General features: G+C 42.5%; 1 long non-coding RNA gene across 1 annotated transcript; it reads right to left on the bottom strand.

Moving 5' to 3' along the window:
* Nucleotides 1-9: 9 nt before the first annotated feature.
* On the bottom strand, nt 10-22,460 carry LOC138793826 (uncharacterized). The gene is made up of 3 exons (XR_011363361.1): nt 22,342-22,460; nt 22,149-22,239; nt 10-179 (listed from the first exon to the last, which is right to left on the bottom strand). It is a non-coding gene; the product is annotated as an uncharacterized lncRNA (long non-coding RNA).
* Nucleotides 22,461-25,814: the final 3,354 nt, after the last annotated feature.

Raw genomic sequence — 25,814 nt, 5'->3', positions numbered from 1 at the left:
CTCCATGTGCCTTAACTTCGAGGGGAACTATAAACTGAAGCATGCGGCGAGCTTGCCTTATGCCGGACAGCTTAGGTGAAGCATAAGCTGCAAAATCATAACTTTCTCTTTCAGCTCCGGAGAAGTTTGTTAAATTTCATGCCAGGTTAAGTATTTCCTCCGCTCATTATCAATGATACCTGGAAAGTAACAAGTCAATTTAGTTAAAGTGAGTCTCTAGACATAGGTTTTAATATTTAAAAGTAGAACATCTGTGCTAACTGGGGAGTTGAATTGAATCATTTAATGCAGTGAAAAGCTTTCTCAGGAGGAGCCGCCTCTCAGCAGTTTTTTTTTTTTATAGTTTGCAATTATAGTAAATTTAGTTTGGGATAAAATGGAAAAAAAATGTAATATAGTTATCTACTTATCAAGCGTGACTCTTTGGTTGCATCAGATAATGTTCTCTATTGAAAGTAAGCGATTAACAAGTATTTCTCGGTAAATCTGATGTTTTCTGATGTCTCATATAACATTTAATGGACTAGGTATGACTGTACACAAAGCGCCAGATGTTGCCATTTGTTAGACCTCATACACAGGACTCATCCTTCATGGAGGTTCACAAAGCCCATGTGGCTCTGTACTTTGTAGTCCTAGTAACTGTGTAACAGCATTAATTGTGAACATTAAAGGGGAACTCCGACAAGAAGGATTTATCCCTGTTTAATCCCCACCCATATTCTAAGCTTGTTTGTAATAGGCTTCTATTACATGAACTGGTCTGTGTATCTGCAGTGCATGTATCTGACTCGCATCCTGAAGCTGCTGTAAATCCTCACTTCCTGATCCACTCTGTCTCAGCTCCTCTGTCCTACGTCCCCTCCTTTTTGAGACAGAGGTCACATGATCTCTGTATCTTCTGTTGCCAGGAAAGCTGTAGCACCTAATTTGTAACCACGCGCACCACTTACATCAGACAGTGATCACCTGGCCAAAACACAGCCTCTCTAAGCAGTATAGGGGAAAGGAGACACTGCTGTTTCAGCTCTCTCTTTCTCTAATCTATCTATGTAGATAAAAAGATAGATCAATAGATAGATATCCTTCAAAAAGGCTGCAGCACTCCGGAGGTAGTGAAAAAATGGTGTATAAATTTATTCACATCCCAAATCAAATACAAAGAAAGCGACGTTTCTGACTGCAACAACAGTCTTTTTTCAAGCCTTAGCAACACACGTGCAAAAACAGGTATATATATATATGTCAAACAGGTGATAGCAGTTGGGTAATCAGTGACATCACAGTGCAAATGGGATCAGGTGACTAGGGGGAGTGAACTCCCATACATAGTAAAACAATTGAAAAAGCAGTGAATATAAGTTTATATTCTAGATACAGTGCGAAAAACAATAAATTGAATACATCTATAGTGGACGATATAAGATCGCTCACCCGATGCGAAAAGAAGTAAACAGCTGATCCATCGGAGCTGGGTAGACAACTGGAACGCAAGCCCGAATGGAACGCAACAGAGTGCGTGTCATGTACGGGCTGCACATGCGCGATGGTCGCACCAATCACGCATCTTGTAACAGTCCGGACACATCTAGGAACGCCCATATGTAAACTATTCATGTGTAGAGATCTATCATAGGCTAATGGCTCGTAAATGAAGCAAAATGAAATGGAATAAATAATAAAAAAATAACCAAATTCCACTATGTGGAGAGAAGTCTGCGGGCCACCCATTAGCATGAACCTAGGACTAGAGACACCCGTAATCTCATATTCATCCCATAGTAGGATGCCGGCCTGGGTCCATTCTGATGCCGCACACGACCGCAACATGTGAACACCTGGCTAGTTCGCGCTGGGGTTCATGGGGGCCTGAGTATACAGATATATAAATAGGTAAAGAATGAATCAACGGTACCATACATATTTCAAAATAAATGTAAAAGATGACCTGAATAAACAAAAAAAGGGGGACAAATAAAAAAAAAAAATAATGAAACAAATAAAATAATAAAAGTAAATATCAGGGGCGCCACATGTATAGCCATATATTAAGATCTCCATTATTCATGCACACAATAGCGATATGTTCCGGACACGATGGATCACGTTTGGTATCAGCCATGTACAACATAGCAGGGGGTGATTGGTCCTTCATCCACATTGGAAGCTTGACTCTAAAGAATAAACAAAAAAATCCTATAAGTATACATAATACAATAACGTAATACAGGTTGTCACATGTGTGTTGTTTTGTCCCGATAGACATTAGAGGGGGAGTTTTGGCGAAACCGGGGCAAAGGGGGCAAAAATGTCATTCTCATTTGACAGAAATTATTTGCAATAACGTGAGAGAATTTTAAAATCCACATTAAGTCCATGAGGTCTGAGAGTATTGAGTCTATGTATCCACTCAAGTTCTTTTCTCTTTAGGGTGGCATGGCGATCACCACCTCCAATTAGGGGGGCTACCTGGTCTAATACCATGAATCTAAGCTCACCCTCGCTGTGTTTTTGTTCCACATAGTGCTTAGAGACAGGTAAGTCCATTTTGCCTTTACGTATACAGTACCTGTGTTGTCCAAGTCTAGTTTTAACTTCGTATGTAGTTTCCCCCACGTATAGCATCGGGCAGGGGCACATCGGTAGGTATATCACCCAGTCCGAGTTACACGTGAGGTGTTTCTTGTTGTCATAAATCTTTCCTGTGTTAGGATGTCTAAAGTGATCACCCTTCACCATGTATCTACAGCTAATGCAGTTCATACAAGCGCTCTAAAAATCTGAAGGACCATCTAGTTCACACTGAAGTAAATCATGCTAAACCAATTCGTTCCACATTCCTAGGCCCATTGAAAGTGGGCTCCTTCCCATGTCTGAACTGCATTAGCTGTAGATACATGGTGAAGGGTGATCACTTTAGAAATCCTAACACAGGAAAGATTTATGACATCAAGAAACACCTCACGTGTAACTCGGACTGGGTGCTATACCTACTGATGTGCCCCTGCCCGATGCTATACGTGGGGGAAACTACATACGAAGTTAAAACCAGACTTGGACAACACAGGTACTCTATACGTAAAGGCAAAATGGACTTACCTGTCTCTAAGCACTTTGTGGAACAAAAACACAGCGAGGGTGAGCTTAGATTCATGGTATTAGACCAGGTAGCCCCCCTAATTGGAGGTGGTGATCACCATGCTACCCTAAAGAGAAAAGAACTTGAGTGGATACATAGACTCAATACTCTCAGACCTCATGGACTTAATGTGGATTTTAAAATTCTCCCACGTTATTGCAAATAATTTCTGTCCGATGAGAATGACATTTTTGCCCCCCTTGCTCCGGTTTCGCTAAAACTCCCCCTCTAATGTGTACCGGGACAGAACAACACACGTGTGACAACCTGTATTACGTTATTGTATTATGTATACTTATAGGATTTTTTTTGTTTATTCTTTAGAGTCAAGCTTCCAATGTGGATGAAGGACCAATCACCCCCTGCTATGTTGTACATGGCTGATACCAAACGTGATCCATCGTGGCCGGAACATATCGCTATTGTGTGCATGAATAATGGAGATCTTAATATATGGCTATACATGTGGCGCCCCTGATATTTACTTTTATTATTTTATTTGTTTCATTATTTTTTATTTTTATTTGTCCCCCTTTTTTTGTTTATTCAGGTCATCTTTTACATTTATTTTGAAATATGTATGGTACCGTTGATTCATTCTTTACCTATTTATATATCTGTATACTCAGGCCCCCATGAACCCCAGCGCGAGCTAGCCAGGTGTTTACATGTTGCGGCCGTGTGCGGCATCAGAGTGGACCCAGGCCGGCATCCTACTCTGGGATGAATATGAGATTACGGGTGTCTCTAGTCCTAGGTTCATGCTAATGGGTGGCCCGCAGACATCTCTCCACATAGTGGAATTTGGTTATTTTTTATTATTTATTCCATTTCATTTTGCTTCATTTACGAGCCATTAGCCTATGATAGATCTCTACACATGAATAGTTTACATATGGGCGTTCCTAGATGTGTCCGGACTGTTACAAGATGCGTGATTGGTGCGACCATCGCGCATGCGCAGCCCGTACATGACACGCACTCTGTTGCGTTCCATTCGGGCTTGCGTTCCAGTTGTCTACCCAGCTCCGATGGATCAGCTGTTTACTTCTTTTCGCATCGGGTGAGCGATCTTATATCGTCCACTATAGATGTATTCAATTTATTGTTTTTCGCACTGTATCTAGAATATAAACTTATATTTACTGCTTTTTCAATAGTTTTACTATGTATGGGAGTTCACTCCCCCTAGTCACCTGATCACATTTGCACTGTGATGTCACTGATTACCCAACTGCTATCACCTGTTTGACATATATATATATACCTGTGTTTGCACGTGTGTTGCTAAGGTTTGAAAAAAAGACTGCTGTTGCAGTCAGAAACGTCGCTTTCTTTGTATTTGATTTGGGATGTGAATAAATTTATACACCATTTTTTCACTACCTCCGGAGTGCTGCAGCCTTTTTGAAGGATATATTCACCATTGCCTGGTGGACCCCCGGCATGCTTGCCGACACCTGATTTTCTTCCCTAAGTGCCTTGTACACTATTTGTATTTTATTTCAATAGATAGATAGATAGATAGATAGATAGAGTGTTTACATTGCAAAGCAGAAGCAGTTTGAGCCAGTGGTGGGCAGATCCTACAAAACAGGGGCGGTTACCCGGCAGTTGGTTCTGGGATGCAATGCATGCTGGGAGATGTAGTTTTCCAGTCGGGTGCCATGATGTAAAACATCATGTAAAAGTTTGAATCTGAGGCTAGAAGCAGCATAGACAAGTGGCAAAGGAGTCAAATGATTATCGGGAGATTGGCGAGTGCACCTAATGTATATGCTTTTAGTGCATTTTATTTTTTATAAAATCGCTGGACATATTAAAGATCCCCTTTAATATACAATACTCTTGTGCATGTGCAATACTCTGAATAAAACATATACTAGTAAATATTTGCAATCTGTAAGTAATAAATTCTAAAATGATTTTTCTTAAAATCTAAATTGAATGAGAATATTACCCAAATATTACAAATATCAATCATAAAAGTTCAAAATAGTAAAGACCAAAGCTGTATAACCACTTCATATATATATATTTATAAATATATATATATATATATATATATATATATATATATATATATATAGCAACAACAAAGTGCAGCAGAATGAGTAAACTACAAAAAACACTAATATATCAGTCTAAATAACATGTCCCATCACCTTGATGAATGAGCTTGTATTTTGCCTTAGGACTCCTTGTGATAGTTTTCTGCAGACAGATCAATGTGCGATAGTATCAGAGAAGATAACCTCTGTAATATAATCATGGTTAAACACACGTTGCACCAATCTGGCAACTGTGGGAGCACTCCATGGCTATTTTGATAAGGTTGCCATTAACTAATAAATTGGGAAATATAATTTAAAATCCTTAAGCAGCTCTGTTAGATGCAAAGTTACCTCTCGTGGGTATAGGATATAAAAATTAAATATAAAAAGTCCCAGAAAAGCGTCAATAGGCAATTTTATTGGTAGGTATTCAGTAGCTGTACCTATCTAAACTATAAATACTGTTTACATGACACAGAGACATCTCAAAAGTTTTTATCTTTTGGAGATCAGGGTTTGCATTATCTGCCATACGACCCCCTATCCCCCCCCTCCCCTCTGAGTTTCTGTAAGTGGGATGCCCCCATAGACCTACATTATGATGGCCTCTCGATCATGTGACATGAAGCTGGAAAAGAACATGCTAAGTGCGTACTTCTCCTGGCTCACTCCAATGCTCATTGAGGGTCTGAACACTCTGTGGCTATGTTCACACAATGTCAAAAAAAGAGAAAAGACATCCATTATTGCTACGATTTAATTGATTTTAATGCAGCGCACTAAAGTCAATGGAATGACGGACGTCCAATGCACATATTGTATTAATCAAAATAATGATAATGACATTTATTTTGGGGCGTCTTTTGCATACAGCGGACGTTATTTTTTTAGTTGTTCTCACACAGTTTTTCTTTTTTCACTGTCCTTTCACCATTTCTATTATTAAATTCAAGGGACTTTTCAATTAATGACAACCAAGAGCCAATTACTCCTCCTAACCTAGAATAATGTACCAACAACCGGGCGGTCGGGCGGTCAAACAACGAATTAACGGACATCATTTTTTCCTTTTAAAAACGGAGAGGAAAAAACATAGTGTGAACATAGCCAATGACATATCAAAATGTTTTACTTTCTTCACATCGTCCATTTAAGCACTTACTCTTTAAAAAGCGTAAAGTCCAGGTGCTGGATATAATTACCTGGGAAATATACAGCTCTAGCTGTTAGTCACCAGCAATGGTGATTTCCCCAATAATTGTTGTTGGCACCTGGACTTTATGCTGCTTTAGACCATGTTCCCACGTAGTAAGAAACTGGCCTTTCCATGACCCGGCCGGGTAATGGAACGGCCAGTGTCAGAGAAGATCATCCCAGCCGGTAGTGCAGTATCGTCCGGATGATCTTCACTGCCGCTGAATTCGAATGCGGGTGCATCCGTGCGCGCCCGTATCTGAGTTTCCCGCTGCACACAATGGAACGTGCGGCCGGAGCGGCACTCTCCATTGTGTGCACTGACAGGTTTTCTGCTGAATAGCGGCTGCAGAAAACTGACATATTGGTTTTGTGCGACGCCACTAGGGATCCCGGCTTGAGTGTATACGCCAGGATTCCATAGAATGCGGCACTACGTAAGTTCCATAGTAATCATGGCCATTGTTACAACAGCCCTGATTATTACGAAACTTACGTAGTGTGAACATAGCCTTAAGCAACAACTCTAGGTGCCGGCTGTAGTGACTAATGTGTGCAAGAGTCGCACATGTAAGAACAGGCTTAGTGTTCAGAGAAATGATCTGCTTGTGTAAATGGGCTTTATGTCTATATAGCATATCCTAAAGACAGTAAAGATAGTACACTAAAGGTGATTAGCAATAACACACTGAATTTGTTTGATAAGCAGAGCATTGACTTACAACATTCAGCTTGCTGGTAATCAATACCTGGGATCATTTCCAAATCCAAATGTATGCAAAGCTTTCTACTGCCTAAGAGATGGACTGGATTAATGGCCTGATATATATATATATATATATATATATACCAGAGAAAAAAGTCCAGCACCAGGTCAGCATATACCATTAAAATTCCATACTTTATTAGAAAATCTTCACATAGGACAGTAATAAAAGTTTACGCGTTTCAGCGCTTCTCGCGCCTTGTTCACAACTGAAGCATGTTTCATGCTTCAGTTGTGAACAAGGCGCGAGAAGCGCTGAAACGCGTAAACTTTTATTACTGTCCTATGTGAAGATTTTCTAATAAAGTATGGAATTTTAATGGTATATGCTGACCTGGTGCTGGACTTTTTTCTCTGGTATGCTGTGACCCTGGCTCCGGGTCTTACCGTGCACCGACGGCTATACCACAGCAGGTGAGCTGACCAACAAACAGACTTTTGATATATATATATATATATATATATATATATATATATATTGTGGGGGTTCAGCTCAAAGATAGTCCTTGGGCACGGGTTCCAGTCAAACAAAAGACACTTTATTGTGTGAACGCAGTCTTACAAATAAAAATAGCTTTTCTTCAGCATAATGAAAAACACTTCAAGGAAAAAATAAACAGTCCTTTCTCTCAGGTAAGCCAAAAATAAACAAAGGCCACGGTCTCACCGTTTAGATGCAGCAAATCCCACAGGCTTCCTTAGCCTTCCAGCTTTGATAGCGCTCACACTTTGCTTCAGTAACACACCACACCCCCCTCTGCTCTGAACCAGCTGCCTTTTAAAGGGCTGGTAAGACCTGGGCTGGAGTATGGGAGCGACCTTCCCACCCAAGCTCTTTGGTCGCTCCATAAAAAACCCGGACCCGAACTACCAAAAAAAAAACCACTCAGCAACATAATGTCACAGGTGCAAACTATTGGGTTTTTTATATCACCGAGGCCAGCCACCTTGGTGACACATACCTGTCATCGACAATAGCACCTACTGCCTTTCTACATACCCCCCCCCCTCTGCCCAAAGCCGAGGGGCTGGGCACCTTCTGCCAACATACAATGAACCCTTGAGAGGGCACCTGCATTGCTATGCAGCTTGCCCGGCCTGTGCTCCACACTAAACCTAAAGTCCTGTAGGGCCAGAAACCATCGTGTCACTCGGGCATTGTTCCCTTTTTTCTCTTGCATCCATTTTAGGGGAGCGTGGTCCGAAACTAGCTTAAACTTCCTTCCTAAAAGATAATACCTTAATGAATCCAAAGCCCACTTGATGGCCAGACACTCCTTCTCTATGATAGAGTAGTTTTTCTCACAGGAGGACAGTTTCCTGCTCAGATACACCACTGGGTGTTCCTCCCCATTTATCTCTTGGGACATGACAGCTCCTAGACCCACATCTGATGCGTCTGTCTGCACTATGAATTCCCTAGAGAAATCAGGGGCTACCAATACTGGCTGCTTACATAGGGCTAACTTTAACTCTTGAAAAGCCTGCTCAGCCTCTGGGGACCATTTTACCATGGCCGACTTTGTACCCTTAGTGAGATCCGTCAGGGGCACTGCAATCTCTGCGAAGTTGGGGACAAACCTTCTATAATAGCCAACAATTCCCAGGAAGGACCTTACCTGTTTTTTTGTGAGTGGGCGTGGCCAGCTCTGGATTGCCTCCACCTTATTTATTTGTGGTTTTATCTGACCCCTTCCCACTATATACCCCAGGTATCTGGCTTCTTCCATCCCCATGGCACATTTGTTAGGGTTTATAGTAAACCCAGCCTCCCTTATTGCATTCAGGACTGCTTGGACTTTATTCAGGTGACTCTGCCAGTCCTGGCTAAAGATGACAATGTCATCCAGATAGGCCGCTGCATACTTCCTGTGGGGGAGTAAAATATGGTCCATGGCTCTCTGGAAAGTAGCAGGTGCACCCTGCAACCCAAAAGGCATCCGTACGTACTCATAGGACCCCTCTGGTGTGGAGAAAGCTGTCTTTTCCCTCGCTTCCTTGGACAATGGGATTTGCCAGTACCCTTTTGTAAGGTCTAGTGTTGTGATATACCGGGCCGGCCCTAGCCTTTCAATCAGTTCATCTACCCGAGGCATGGGGTATGCATCAAACTTAGATACTTCATTTAACTTCCGGTAATCGTTACAAAACCGCCATTCACCATTCGGTTTTGGTACTAACACTATTGGGCTGGACCACCCACTTTTAGATTGCTCAATCACCCCCAACTTGACCATCCTCTTAACTTCACTGGACACTACCTCCCGACGGGCTTCGGGGATTCTATAGGGCTTTACATTTACCCGAACCTGTGGCTCAGTGAAGATCTCATGCTCAATACAATTTGCAAGACCTGGCAACTCAGAGAATAAGTCCTTATTGTGCTGCAGCAATTCTCTACACTGCTGCCTCTGTGAAGGGGACAGGGTCTCTGCAATTTTGACAGCAGTGACATTAGACTCAGGTTGGGTCACTAAACAAGGGGTCTCAGGAGGGTTTCTATCTTTCCAGGGTTTTAACAGGTTTGCATGATATATCTGAAGAGGCTTTCTCTTACCTGGTTGATGTATACGGTAATTTACTTCACCCACTTTTTCAACCACCTCATATGGCCCCTGCCATTTTGCCAGGAATTTGCTCTCGACTGTGGGTACCAGCACAAGCACTCGATCCCCTGGTCTGAACTGTCTAAGTCTGGCAGATCGATTATATACCCTGGACTGTGCCTCTTGAGCCTGCAGGAGATGCTCTTTTACAATAGGCATCACATTAGATATCCTCTCCTGCATCTGAGCTACATGTTCTATGACACTTTTATATGGAGTGGTTTCACTTTCCCAGGTCTCCTTCGCTATGTCCAGTAAACCCCTGGGGTGCCGACCATATAACAGTTCAAAGGGCGAGAAACCTGTGGACGCTTGTGGAACTTCCCTGATGGAGAACAGTAAGTAGGGCAACAGACAGTCCCAGTCCCGACCATCCCTCTCTACCACCTTTCTCAACATCCCCTTTAAGGTCTTATTAAACCTTTCTACCAACCCGTCGGTTTGGGGGTGGTAGACTGAGGTACGTAACTGGGTTATCTTCAACATTTTACACAGTTCCCTCATTACCTTTGACATAAAAGGCGTACCTTGATCAGTTAGGATCTCCTTGGGTAACCCAGTTCTAGAGAATATGAAAAATAACTCTCGGGCAATAGACTTGGAGGAGGTGTTCCTTAAGGGCACTGCTTCTGGGTATCGGGTCGCATAGTCAACCACCACTAGAATATATTGGTGACCTCTAGCGGACTTAACCAGGGGCCCCACCAGATCCATAGCAATCCGTTCAAACGGAACTTCAATGATGGGTAATGGTACCAGGGGACTACGGAAATGAGCAATAGGGGAGGTTACCTGGCACACGGGACAAGACTGACAAAAATCCCTTATTTCCCTAAAACAGCCAGGCCAGTAAAACCTCTGCAGGACCCGCTCCTGTGTCTTGTCTGCCCCCAGGTGACCACCCAACACATGGGAATGGGCGAGGTCTAATACCATGCGTCTGTAGGGCCCGGGTACCAGTAGCTGTTCTATGACCTCATCCCGTACCTTGGTCACCCGATACAACAAATCATTGTTCATAGCAAAATGGGGATACCGCTCGTCTGCACCTGGCTCTTGTGGGACACCATTTAGCACTGTCACATTCTCTAGTGCACCTTTTAGGGTCAGGTCCCTCAGCTGGGCTGTCCCAAAATTTTCACGGGATATCTCCAGGTCAGGTACAGTGGATTCAGGGGATGACACCTCATCCTCGTCCCCTGCCAACACTGTTAAGGGTAACTCTTTTGGTGCTTCCTCACTCACATCATGAGGGCTTTCATGCCATACTGGGTGGCTTGGTGGCACTGTCCTCACCCATAAATCCCAGAACAAGGGAAAGTCCCGCCCAATAATAATAGAATGCAACAAGTTTTTTACCACTCCCACTGGGTGGGACACAGTGGTAGAGTCTGTGCCTATTGTCACTTGGGCCACAGGGTACCGCTTGGTGTCACCATGAATGCACATGACCCCTAACCACTTCCCAGGGAGTATTTCATGAGGGAGTCTGGCTGTTACTAGGGTAACCAAACTCCCTGAGTCCAAGAGTCCAGTCACTTCGGTGCCATTCACCACCACCTGGCACATCTGTGGTCCCTGGCCAGGGTTTGGAACAGCACTGCACGCTGGATGTGCAAACATGGAGCAGCGTCGTCCTATGGAGCACTCCATTGGCTCAGTAGTTACAGGACAATGGGCGGCAATGTGACCAGGGCCTCGACATCTCCAACAAATAATATCTCGGGATGGGCCCCTTAACTTGGGTTCAGACCCTTCCTTGGCCTGAGAACGCCCTTCAAGAGGAGATTTGGACCCCCTCTTTTGAGTATCTGTTCTACTCTGGGCACCCCAGTAAGGTGACCTCAGGCTCCCTGAGTCATTTAGAGAGGTTTCCACAGCTACGTATCGCTCTACCAGACCCACGAGGTCATCTGCATTCTGGGGGTCTCCCTGTGCAACCCAGCACTGCACAGACTTAGGGAGTGAATGTATGAATCGGTCCATGACGACCCGTTCAACCATTTGGGCTGGAGAGCAGGTCTCTGGCTGCAGCCACTTCTGCACAAGATGGAGTAGGTCAAACATCTGTGATCTTGGTGGCTTGTCCTTGCCATACACCCAGCGGTGCACTCTTCCTGCCCGGACTGCCAAGGTCACACCCAGTCGGGCCAAAATTTCCGCTTTGAGTTTTGTATATTCTTTAGCATCCTGCAGGGTCAGGTCATAATAGGCTTTCTGCGGCTCTCCGGTGAGGTACGGGGCTAGAACCTCAGCCCACTGGTCTGGAGGTAGTTTCTCACGGTCAGCTACTCTCTCAAACACCGTCAAAAAAGCCTCAACGTCATCCTCTGGCGTCATTTTCTGTAAGGCTTCCCTTACCGTTCTCCTTACACGGCCAATGTCTCCTTGTGTTTGGGAGGTTACTGTCTCCCTGGCTCTGACAGACTCAGCCAGGACAGCCATCTGTTTAATAAGGAGATTATTAGTCTCTTGCTGAGCCTGCACAGTTTCCAAGTGGGCTTGCTGCTGCTGTGCACTGGCCTTAACCAGGTGCTTAAGAAGCTCCTCCATGCTGTCAGACTGCTCCTTTAACCCTGTCGCTGCCTTGACCCAGGACATGCAGTCTTTCTCCTTTTAAAAGAGTGGGTTATGCCCGCATCCGAAGCACCAATTGTGGGGGTTCAGCTCAAAGATAGTCCTTGGGCACGGGTTCCAGTCAAACAAAAGACACTTTATTGTGTGAACGCAGTCTTACAAATAAAAATAGCTTTTCTTCAGCATAATGAAAAACACTTCAAGGAAAAAATAAACAGTCCTTTCTCTCAGGTAAGCCAAAAATAAACAAAGGCCACGGTCTCACCGTTTAGATGCAGCAAATCCCACAGGCTTCCTTAGCCTTCCAGCTTTGATAGCGCTCACACTTTGCTTCAGTAACACACCACACCCCCCTCTGCTCTGAACCAGCTGCCTTTTAAAGGGCTGGTAAGACCTGGGCTGGAGTATGGGAGCGACCTTCCCACCCAAGCTCTTTGGTCGCTCCATAAAAAACCCGGACCCGAACTACCAAAAAAAAACCACTCAGCAACATAATGTCACAGGTGCAAACTATTGGGTTTTTTATATCACCGAGGCCAGCCACCTTGGTGACACATACCTGTCATCGACAATAGCACCTACTGCCTTTCTACAATATATATATATATATATATATATATATATTTAAAGGGAAATTACAATAAATAAAACAAATCTCGGGAAAATGACAATATGAATATGCAAATATGCCACCAATGTGTCTTGACACCTCGCCTCCCCTCCATAATGAATGACAGCTAGGTTATCTTCGGCTGCCCTAGATTTCATTGTGAGATGTGAATTATTGTTGAATGAGGTGGGGGTGACAGGTCTCTGTGACACTATCACAGCATTTTCTCTAAAAACACCAGATCACAGAACGAAAAGAAAGGTATTGACAGGAATACTCAAACTCGAACCCGATCACTCGCTGGCTGACTCCAGGACTCCTAGGGAGTCCTGAAAAATATGGATACAGCCTATGGCTTATGGCTGTAGCCATGTTTTCCAGGCAGCCTTGGGGCTGCATCCAACGTCTTCAGTAGAGATGAGAGAACCTTCCGACTTTTGGTCCGACGGCACCGGCGCTCTCTCGTCATGCCTGTGATCCCGGCTGCATAGTTGCGATCCTGCGAATATGCGGCCAGGATATTCCAGAAATTTCAACATTGATTTCCTGGAATATCCTGGATCACAGGCATGGCGAGAGAGCAAACTGCTTTTGGACCAAAAGTCCAAACAGTTCACTCATCTCTAGTCTTCAGCCACTGATAATCAAATGCTGCACGTTCGGATTCGGACAAACCCAAGCACACTCGATGTTTGCTCATCTCCAATAGCAAAAGCATTATTCTAGCATAGCTACTGAACATTTGTCTTCACTAAACGGTAACTCTTAGATGTAATTCCTAGGCATACGGCTACCCTTCTAGCTGGAAGACTGAGCCCAGCATGTTAAATGATTTATAGTGCATTGTGGTCTTAAATGGATTTTCCCGCTAAAAGCATTTATCACTTATTCAAAGGACAACTGATAAATGTGTGATCTCTGAGGGTCTATGTCTATGGAACATGGGGAAAAAATATCTCTCATAGCAATGCCATAGCAGTGAATGGAGCATTGTTCCATTTACAAGGGGCACTCAGGGGCCATTGTTTTCAGGAACCACTGGTTATGTTATGATTAGGGCCCTGGTGCCAGGGATGCCATCCAGCTTTATTCTTTTCTCTAGACAACATATCCAAAAACACTTAAAGTCGACATTTTTTACTGTCACATTGAAAATACATAATTAATCATAATGCATATAGGCAATATGAGTATATAGTTCAGAGTACTGATATAAACACTGGAATATATGGGTGATTTGCGATCCTTGGACAGAGGAAGGAACTGTAGCAGTCACACATTTATCACCTATCCTATGGAAGAAAAACCCTGTACATTGTATGGCATTGTAAGTCTTTTTAGGTGAAAAAATTGCAGTTTTTTTTAATAATGCCGAACGTTAATAATGATTATTATTACGCCAATCATTACGAAAAAAAGGCAGCTTTTTTTCACCTAAAAAGACATTGTAGGAGCATTGCCTATATGTGATGATAAGCTGCTTACTGGCTTTAGTGGTCAGATACTAACTAGCTAAGTCAGTTATACTTTATGCCAGTAAATGTTCTGGGCCATGGGAGACCCTGCCATTTCGTATCAAGCCCCAACCACTTGTTTTGATCAAAATTTTGCAGAAAATTGACACACAAGACATAACACATTTTAAAAATTTTTGACGTACCCCTTGTCAAAAGTTTGTGTTCCCCTATGGCTGTATCTATGTTTTCCAGGGAGTCTTTGGGCTGCATCCACCTTCTCTGGCCAGTGGGATTTGTGCATACCCAAACTTTCGTCAACTTAACTCATCTCTAATGAGTATTAATATATTGTATGGGAAACAAGTTCCTGCTATGCTGTGGTCTACACGTGGCAAAGAATTTGTAGGCAATAACCAATAGGGACATCTGCTTCTACTGGATGTAGTTCTCTGCTGCTACAAGATGAAATGTTGCGACTATATCCCTCACTAGCATGGAAGTCACTACAAAGATTCTGTCACTCACTCTTGAGAACCTGACACACCTGCTGGGTATGGTCACACATACATAATCATGTTACAGATTCGATTATGCATTTCTATTGGTTGAATCCGCCCCATAAAATCCGCAGCTGGTTAAAGAGGTTATCAAGCGTTTAAAAAGTTTGACATATTGCTGCACCCTTGGTTAACATAATAAACATGTTGTGCTTACCTCTCCGTGCACCTCAGGCGTCCCGTTGTGTCCTGTCCGGTGTTCCCCCCTGACTGCAGCTCCAAAAATTCTCAGATGAACTTGTCTCGGGAGTGACAGCCTGCTCGGCCAATCACTGGCTGAGATGGGACAGCACCTCAGACAGTGATTGGCTGGGTGGGTTGTCACTCCTGAGATGAGTTTGTCTCGAAAGTAGTGGGGCTGTGGCCAGCAAGGGACACCAGAAAGGACACATCAGGACACCAGGGAACCATGGAGAGGTAAGTATAACATGTTGATTATGTTTAGCAATATTGGTTCCCTCAGTTTCCTCTTTACCTTCATCTGTACACTATGGGTCATCTGATGTGACACCTATGGACCATTCGTAGGTCCATATGCCACCACAGTCTATGAATGTTAATTTGCCCAATCAGGTTCCCAACCCAGTGACTTTTCCGTTTTCAGCAAACCCTGTTTTAGGGAGAAGTCTACCTCCACGGCCACAAAGGGATCGGTCACATTAGGGGGCAATTCCAATTCCAACAATGCTTTACAGATTTGGCAGCGCAATAAGACAAAACTTTTTAAATGCTGCATATACCCTTTAAGTATGTGTGAAAGTCTCTGTTTATAATATAGACTGTCCATTGGTTTTAGCTGTCACCATGTAATGCTTCATCTCTCCTGTAGTGGCACTGTAGAGGAGTTTAACCTTTGCCATTAGTATACCCAGCATACAGATGATCATTGGAGGTCCCAGCATCAGGCTTCCTGTGATCAACACGTTTTCTTGCTAATCCACTAAAAAAAACAGTAGCTGAGCACTCCAATAACAGAAGCCGGTACAATGTGCACTATAATATATTGTCAGGGTGTATTTAGGACCTTTTTGTCTTTTGAAGTGTTGACATTGATTTATTAACATTTTTTAACAAACAGCCAACTAGACAGATTTATATCACAAGTATCTGTTTTTTTTCTGAGAATAATGGATATTTTTAAAGGCTTTCTATGGAGCGTGCCTTCTGTTACTGTATATCACCAATATTTATATTTTGCTATCATAACTCTTGGTCCTCCTTGTTCTCTTAACAATGATTTGAAGAAAATCTAGAATTCTCTACCTTCCAGTAGGGGCTTGTTCAAGGTCAGTGTATTCTTATTCTTATCTATTTTTCAACAAGCATTAAATTATCTCCCCCTTTCAAAAATGTCTCCGACATTTCCCAGTACAGAATAATAATTCTGAATTGTTTTCCATTTTTCAAAGGTAAAATACCTCGCTTGTCCATGTTGAATAGTTTGTCAGACTTAATATTATTTCATCGCTTTTGATTGCAAGACAAATGTATTCTATAAAAGACTAAATACTTTTATGACATGTAAATGACATGTAAATCAGACATGCCATAGTGGTGATCTGACAGCTGGGAACGTACAGCTACCAGTCCCCATTTTCAGGAAAGATATGGCTGTGCATGCACAATAAATATCCATAGCGGTAAATGAGATCTCTTTACAATGTGCAATAACTCCACTGAAAATTAATCTAGAATGTTCCGTCTTGAGATGGGAGAAGACCCACCTTCTACACTGCCGCTAATATAACTCATATTAACATGTTATAAAAGTACACGGCCGATAACCGTTTGACTTTGATCTCCCCTTATTACGTAAATATCAATAAGGAGATATGAATATTTATAACAAATTCTTTACCAAAATGCAGTTTAGGTCAGGATGACTTTCACTTTGCTGTCTTCAAGAATTTTTTTTAGACAGTCCTAAAATAATAATAATAATAATAATAATAATAATAATAATAATAATAATAATAATAACACGTGCTTTGTTTTTCTGGTTGTTTTTCAGTACTAGTTTTAATGCTAGTAAAGTGGACATAGTAATCACACATAGATGTTACAGTGCTATGAATTAGCAGATAGCAGACATGCATCTGTATTCAGCGCACAAGGTATAGCTGAGCCTGTATCTCATGATAATTGAAGTAAACAACAATGCTTTAATATGCAAATACAGTATTAAAATTGCAAAGGAAAAAAAACCTGAAAGATGGTGTTTTTATTTTTTTTACGAAAGCTGCTCACTAATGTGGCCAGAAAATTATTAATATTTTTTTTTTTAACCTGAACAAAGGAACCACCTTAGTTTTCCAAATAAATACACTTTTAGGAAAGGCACCTGCCACTCAATTTAACCCCTTAAAGAGAAGATGTCAAAAAGACAATGCTATGTAATCTATCATCATCATTTTATAGAGCAGGAAGAGCTGAGTAGATTGATATATAGGTTTGTGGGGAAAGATTCAGTATATCTTGTAACATGCTTACTGAAATCCCTGATCATCCTGTGTTAAGGAGTCCAGTGGGCGGAGTCACTCAATGGACTGGACTCTTCAGCATGGAAACATCAGAGAATATATATATGCGTGTATGTATATCAACAAGGACACCTAATATTATAGCCTTTGTTTTATTTTACTACTTTATTAAAATTAAACCTTTAAGCTCAAAAAATAGAAAGGGACTTCCAAATTGAAGGTTATATTTTGTTACTCATCACTTTGTAATATATAATATTAAAAGGGGGAAACCATATTACTTGTTAAATTTAAGTAAATTTACACAGTGGTTTGAGCTCCTGGAGACAAGTAACCTAATATTAGAGAAATATAAATATTTGAGTTTATGTCAGCTTATAGTTACCATATGACACTTTACTCCTTTATGGAACAATGCTGCGATTCCAGCAATTTGTTAATTTTTAGATAAGTAGAGGTATCACACAAGTAGCCCATATTTTTCCAAATGAGGAGATCTGGAGCTTCCAGGACCTCAGCAGGGAGTACAGTTTAGTTGGTAAACATAATTTTTTTTTTTTTTTACAGTCAGTTAAGACTTGAAAGAATAAAGTCAGAAAACTCACAAATATTTTGTATTCATCACCCAGTTACACTTCAAACACTGCTAGGAATAGGAGCAATGAAAAAAAGGATGTCAATAACTCATAAGACTATGAACACTACAGATGTTAGCAAAAGGGTAAGGGAGAGCTGGTCCAGATGGGAGAGATATATCACGTGACCAAAAGTCAGCAATTCTGTTTTTTTTTTGTTTTGTTTTTTAGTTAAGACAGGAACAATAGTATTATTATTTAATTTTTTTAGTTCAGATAATTACACACATTTTTTTAAATTATTAAAACGGGAAAAGGAGGGTCATTGTAAATTATATTGCGTGTGTGGAACTTTTATATAGAGTTTTTCTTTTTTAAACTCCCCGAGGGGACTTTTGGGGGTCTTTTCTGACCCCTGAATCCAGTGTTTTAAGTGCCCAGACAGTCTACAAACAGCTGACCTTCATGTCACCTCTTCCTGCTCCCTCATCTCCCTCAGCCCCTCCCCCCTCCATAGGATAAAATGGACACAGCAGAACCCGTCTTCACTGGCTTCTCTGTAATGAAGACGGATTTGCCTGATAATGCACAGATAAGAAGTGTGTGTGTGTGTGTGTGTGGGGGGGGGGGGGGTGAGGCCTGGAAATTGCTTTTTGAGTACAGAAAGAGGTTTATTTGCCTAATAAAACCTATTATACAGTTTCTTAAAATCACTTATACTACTGATTTCTGCAACAAAAAAAAAAAAAAATGACAGTAACGCTTTAACAATTGTTGGTTTGCTTCATTGAAGGCAGGTTAAATTGGCACTATCGTGGAAGGCAAATGGTCCCTCAGAAGACCTCTGGCTGCCATGGTAACCAATTGGTACCCCAAGATCACGTTGTGGAGGCGATGATTGGATTACCAGCAGTTACTGCTCCCCCCACTGAACCTTTTGAATGCTGCAAACACTCACCTCTAACTTAAGTTTACTTTACTTTCAGCGCATTCAGATATAGCCAGGCTAACATGATCCCTGATGCAACAATTGTGTTACGGAGCTATGTTAAGTCAATTAGAAAGTTATTTGCGCCATTGTGATGAAGTTAACACAGGCTACATCTGTATGACAAATGTATTTTCACAAAGCTTGCAACTTTATGCCATACAGCTGAAGGCGTCATCAACTTCCATAAAAGTATACCGTGTAATATCTCTGGCATGGGTTAAGCTTGAGAAAGGCACTGATGGACTAGAGTGCCAAAACGCGTCGCTATCTTTTAATAAACCTGCTCTGACATTTTTTACCATTATCTGGCTTGGGAGTCATATCTACTGGCAGCCAGTAACATAAGGCTTACCATTGACTACCTTGCCTTTATATATATATATATATATATATATATATATATACCTGCGCTATGCGATTAGGAGGATCGTGTGTGGGCCCTAAAGTCTTCTAATGACCCTATCTTTTTGGTGTATCTACTCCATACGTTGTGTGGATGATCCTCTGCTGAGCTGCGGTATTTGCATTACGTGTGATATAGTGTTGTGCCTATCATTGCACAACACAAAAAGGTGAGCACATTGAGTGATAATTTCTGCACTATTGCTCTCTAGTAATCCAGGTATTGCACTAGGAGGCGCCCTTTCCCCCTTTTTTTTTCTTTGATATCTCTGGCATAGAAGCTCTGTTGTCTTATGATGGCCCAGTTAAAGGTGTGGATCCATTCAGCAGTGTGAACGTAGTCTAAGTTTACCTTCTATATTTTTGTCAGTATTTGACATCAATGGGGGAGATTTATCAAGCTGGTTTTAACGCCTGGAGTCGTGGATCCACTGAACCGTCACTAGCGATGGCACTAACCGCACCAGGGAGCGGAGTCTAAGGGGACGCTGGTTTTCACCAGAGCCCGCCGCAAGGCGGGATGGGCTTGCTGCGGCAGGCGACCCCCAGCTCACTACCCCTGGCTTGGTTGCTAGTGACAGCAGGCGAGGCGTGGCAGGAGCAGTAGGCAGATGGTAATGCAGGCAGAGGTCTGTAGGCGTAACCGCAGGTGGCAGACAGTACTCAGGAACAATGGGTTAAGCAGTGGACAGGGGCTAGGGACCGGGTCAGCGGACAGGAACTAGGAACAAAGAACAAGGACTGAGGACAGGAACAACAGGGGGCTGGACCAAACGCTATGGGAAGCATGTAGAGGCTCCAACACCTGTGGTGGGGCAGGCTGGAATTTATAGGAGAGTGTGATAACCAATTAGGGGCGGACTGGCCCTTTAACTCTGAGACAGCCAGATTCCACCTTTCATTTTTCAAAGGATCTTGAGAAATGAAAAGTGTAATCTGATTGATTGCTAGGGGCAACTGAGCCAGTTTCACTTTACACCATGTTTGATAAATCTCCCCAAATATCTCTAAACCATAGCTATGAGTGGAACATGAACGTTGAAGAACACTGATAGGCTATGTTCCCACAACGTCTTTTTTGGCAGTTTGAGGCCAAATAACATCTGTCATTTCATAATAACGACAGTCGTTGTAAAAAATATAGACCATTTTTTTGCCCATTTTATCAACCACCATGTTTGGGAAATTATGAGGGATTACTGTTGACTGACCCCTACTAATGCCATCCTACTAACATTTCTCCCGTAGAATATATATTTCTGATGTTTTCTTTTAAGGTTTGTGGGGTCTTGCCTGTTGTGTCTTTCTTTATGCTTCTTCTTTTTAAATTATTATAGGGGTGTTCCAGCATTAGAAAAACATGGCCACTTTCTTCCATAGATAACACTACTCTTGTCTCCAGTTTAGGTGTGGTTTGCAATTAAAGGAGAAGTCTGGGCTGGAATGACTTTTGGCAGAGTGCTTGGGAGGATTAAATAAGTAACATGCTCTCACCTCCCCTGCTTCATTGCTGGTGTTGGTATCCTGCAGCTCTGGTCCTAGCCTCCTATGGGTTATGGGGGACCTGGGACGGGGCGAGTTAGGCCTGCTTAGCCAGTCAGTGGCTGTAGCTGGGTCCTGCCTTGGTCGCTGACTGGCTGGCGGGCCTAACACGTCATGGCCCTGGTCCCCACCCAGAAGCGGTAATAGCAGGTGAGGTGAGAGCATGTTACTTATTTCATCCTCCCCCCTTCCCAGCACTCCGCCAAAAATCCCCCCAGCCACAAGTTCTCCTTTAAAGAGGATGTACCACCAGGTACATCCTCTTTAATCTCAACCGACGGATCGAACGGCGCCGTCACAGGGAAGCCGATGCCGCAGTTCATTTTTCGGAACGCGGCCCTGTTCCCGTGCACGGCGCAGTTCTATGCACCAGAACCGGACGGTGCTCAAGCACTGGAAGTAAGCCGGGCTGCCCCCAGTGGGAGGGAATTCCCTCCCCTGTATTAGAATGAATGGAGCCGCGTCATACAGGGGAGGGAATTTTCTCCCACTGGGGGCGGCTCAGCCGGCCTCCAGTGCTTGAGCACCGGCCGGTTCCAGTGCATAGAACGGCGTTGTGCACGGGAACCGGGCCGCATTCCGAAAAACGGACCGCGTCACCGGCTTCCCTGTGATGGCGCCGTTCAATACGTCAGTTTAGATTAAAGAGGATGTACCTGGTGGTACATCCTCTTTAAGCTCCATTCACTTCAATGGATCTGAGTTACAAACCCCCACCCAAACTCGAGACAAGAGTCATGCTGTCTCTGGAAGAAAGTGGCCATGTTTTTCTAATGCTGGATAACCTCTTTTATGTTTCGTATATGCAGTGTATACATTTAATTTGGCTAGTAAAAATGGGCATTATATAACTGAAGACTATAAGACTTTATTTGTTAAATGATCTAACAAATGTGATATCTTAGGAAGTATCGAAGAGATTTTCCTTTCCCTTAACAACACGCACATTCGGATACGCAGAACGCAAAATTACTATTGTATGATATGTCAATTAGGTTGAGTGGTCCGGCTTAGATCTGCGTAATGCCATGGTTATTTAGAAAAACATGTTATTATTACTATTGACTATTTTTATTCTAAGCCTAAATCAGCGTGGATCCTCAATCAGTCTGGATTTGTCTTGGTCAAAATTAATCACATTTACTAGGTGGTGATCATTGCTTTCATTGAAATTTCATTATTTGGAATAACACCTAACCTTTACAAGGTAATCTCTCTTGTATGCAGATCTTGCCAACAAAACAGCATTTCCTCTTCTTTCTTTCTTGATCCATTGATTGCTATGCAACCTGAGTTACAAATGAATGCTAAGTGTTAATTTTTAATTACATTACACTTAATTACAGATTAGGATTAGAACGCCTTGGTACATAAAGCAATTTTCTGCTTACATTTCCAAGACTTTCTTTAAGGTTCCCTCATGCCAGCATTTTCTTTGGCTCTTCTCTGCCTCCAGCCTCCAATACACTTAATGTATTCTACAAATACTCCACTCCCCACAATGATTTTCAGGGTCCTTATTCATACATGCAGGAAAAAGCATATGCACATATAACATTAATTATACATAATAATATACTATATATAGTTTAATCAGGGACACCTCAAGCAGACAAGTAAGTTTTCTCTGAAGCATATAACATCATGTGCAAACACACCTGTTTCTCCTGCTTGCCAATACATGGGTTTACTCACATTGAGCAGATTTTGTCACTTTGCCTAACATAGCTCTGAGCTGTTATTTCTTAGAATGCAAAAAAAAATTTTTTTTAAATCAACCCACATCTTAGCAGAAATATATATAAGAAATAAACCTGCAGCAAATAGGATTCTAATTACTCAATAAAATGAACCCAGTAACACAAAGCTCAATAATAATAATAATAATAATAATAATAACTACATTTGCATTCCCAGGGAAATACATAGTGCTTGAAAAGAGCGCCCCTTTACCAGTGACTTCCATTTAACTTTAATCCTGGGTGCCGTCCCTTTAAGAGCGACTTGGGTCCCATCCCTTTAAGAGCAACTTGGCTCCCGTCCCTTTAAGAGCGACATGGGTCCCTTTAGGAGCGACCTGGGTCACTTTAAGAGCGACGTGGGTCCCTTCGCTCTTGAAGGGACCCAGGTCACTCTTAACGGAACCCAGGTCGCTCTTAAAGGGACCCAGGTCGCTCTTAAAGGTACCTAGGTCACTCTTAAAGGGTCCCAGGTCGCTCTTAAAGGTACCCAGGTCGCTCTTAAAGGGACCCAGGTCTCTCTTAATGGAACCCATTTAGCTCTTAAAGGGACCCAGATCACTCTTAAAGGGACCAATTTCACTCTAAAAGGGCCCCAGGTCGCTCTTAAAGGGCCCCCGTTGCACTTAAAGGGACCCAAATGGCTTTTAAAGGGACCCAGGTTGCTCTTAAAGGGACCCATTTCGCTCTTAAAGGGACCCATTTCGCTCTTAAAGGGACCCAGATCGCTCTTAAAGGGACCAATTTCACGCTTAAAGGGACCCATTTCACTCTTAAAGGGACCCAGTTCGCTCTTAAAAGGACCCATTTTGCTCTTCAAGGGACATATTTCGCTCTTGAAGGGACATATTTTGCTCTTAAAGGGACCCAGGTCGCTCTTAAAGGGACCCAGATCGCTCTTAAAGGGACCAATTTCACTCTTAAAGGGACCCAGTTCGCTTTTAAAAGGACCCATTTTGCTCTTAAAGGGACATATTTCGCTCTTGAAGGGACATATTTCGCTCTTAAAGGGACCCAGGTCGCTCTTAAAAGGACCCATTTTGCTCTTAAAGGGACATATTTCGCTCTTAAAGGGACCCAGATCGCTCTTAAAGGGACCCAGGTCGCTCTTAAAGAGACCCAGGTCGCTCTTAAAAAGACCCATTTTGCTCTTAAAGCGACATATTTCGCTCTTAAAGGGACCCAGGTTGCTCTTAAAGGGACATATTTCGCTCTTAAAGGGAAATATTTCGCTCTTAAAGGGACCCAGGTCGCTCTTAAATGGACCAATTTCACTCTTAAAGGGACCAATTTCGCTCTTAAAGGGACCAATTTCGCTCTTAAAGGGACCCAGGTCGCTCTTAAAAGGACATATTTTGCTCTTAAAGGGACATATTTCGCTCTTAAAGGGACCCAGGTCGCTCTTAAAGGGACCAATTTCCCTCTTAAAGGGACCAATTTAACGCTTAAAGGGACCAATTTTGCTCTTAAAGGGACCCAGGTCGCTCTTAAAGGGACCCATTTTGCTCTTAAAGGGACCCATTTCGCTCTTAAAGGGACCCAGATCGCTCTTAAAGGGACCCATTTTGCTCTTAAAGGGACCCAGGTCGCTCTTAAAGGGACCCAGGTCGCTCTTAAAGGGACCCATTTTGCTCATAAAAGGGACCCAGGTCGCTCTTAAAGGGACCCATTTTGCTCTTAAAGGGACATATTTTGCTCTTAAAGGGACATATTTCGCTCTTAAAGGGACATATTTTGCTCTTAAAGGGACCCATTTCGCGCTTAAAGGGACCCATTTCGCGCTTAAAGGGACCCATTTCACTCTTAAAGGGACCCAGGTCGCTCTTAAAAGGACCCATTTTGCTCTTAAAGGGACCCAGGTTGCTCTTAAAGGGACCAATTTCACGCTTAAAGGGACCAATTTCGCTCTTAAAGGGACCCAGGTCGCTCTTAAAAGGACCCATTTTGCTCTTAAAGGGACATATTTTGCTCTTAAAGGGACATATTTTGCTCTTAAAGGGACATATTTTGCTCTTAAAGGGACCCAGGTCACTCTTAAAGGGACCCATTTTGCTCTTAAAGGGACCCATTTTGCTCTTAAAGGGACCCAAATCGCTCTTACAGGGACCCATTTTGCTCTTAAAGGGACCCATTTTGCTCTTAAAGGGACCCAGATTGCTCTTAAAGGGACCCAGGTCGCTCTTAAAGGGACCCAGGTCGCTCTTAAAGGGACCCATTTTGCTCTTAACCCTTTAAGGACATGGCCCATTTTCGTTTTTACGTTTTCGGTTTTTCCTCCTTGTGTTTAAAAGGTCATAGCACTTGCATTTTTCCACCTAGAAACCCACATGTCCCCTTATTTTTTGCGTCACTAATTGTACTTTGCAATTACAGGCTGAATTTTTGCATAAAGTACACTGCGAAACCAGAAAAAAATTCAAAGTGTGGTGAAATTGAAAAAAAAAACGCATTTCTTTTATTTGGGGGAAATGTGTTTTTACGCCATTCGCCCTGGGGTAAAACTGACTTGTTATGCATGTTCCTCAAGTCGTTACGATTAAAACGATATATAACATGTATAACTTATATTGTATCGGATGGCCTGTAAAAAATTCAAACCGTTGTTAACCAATATACATTCCTTAAAATCGCTCCATTCCCAGGCTTATAGCGCTTTTATCCTTTGGTCTATGGGGCTGTGCGAGGTGTCATTTTTTGCGCCATGATGTGTTCTTTCTATCGGTACCTTGATTGCGCATATACGACTTTTTGATCGCTTTTTATTACATTTTTTCTGGATTTGATGCGACCAAAAATGCGCAATTTTGCACTTTGGGATTTTTTTGCGCTGACGCCGTTTACCGTACGAGATCAGGAATGTGATTAATTAATAGTTCGGGCGATTACGCACGCGGCGATACCAAACATGTTTATTTATTTATTTATTTGTTTACTTTTATTTAAAACCTGGGAAAAGGGGGGTGATTCAGACTTTTATTAGGGGAGGGGGATTTTTACTATTAACAACACGTTTTTTTTTTTTTTTTACACATATACTAGAAGCCCCCCTGGGGGACTTCTAGTATATACACTTGGATCTCTCATAGAGATCTCTGCAGCATAGATATGCTGCAGAGATCCATGAG

Source organism: Dendropsophus ebraccatus, chromosome 5 (assembly GCF_027789765.1).
Source record: "Dendropsophus ebraccatus isolate aDenEbr1 chromosome 5, aDenEbr1.pat, whole genome shotgun sequence".
Lineage (NCBI taxonomy): Eukaryota > Metazoa > Chordata > Amphibia > Anura > Hylidae > Dendropsophus > Dendropsophus ebraccatus.
The sequence above is the reverse complement of the archived record's forward strand: the minus strand, read 5'-3'. Positions and strand labels throughout refer to the sequence as shown.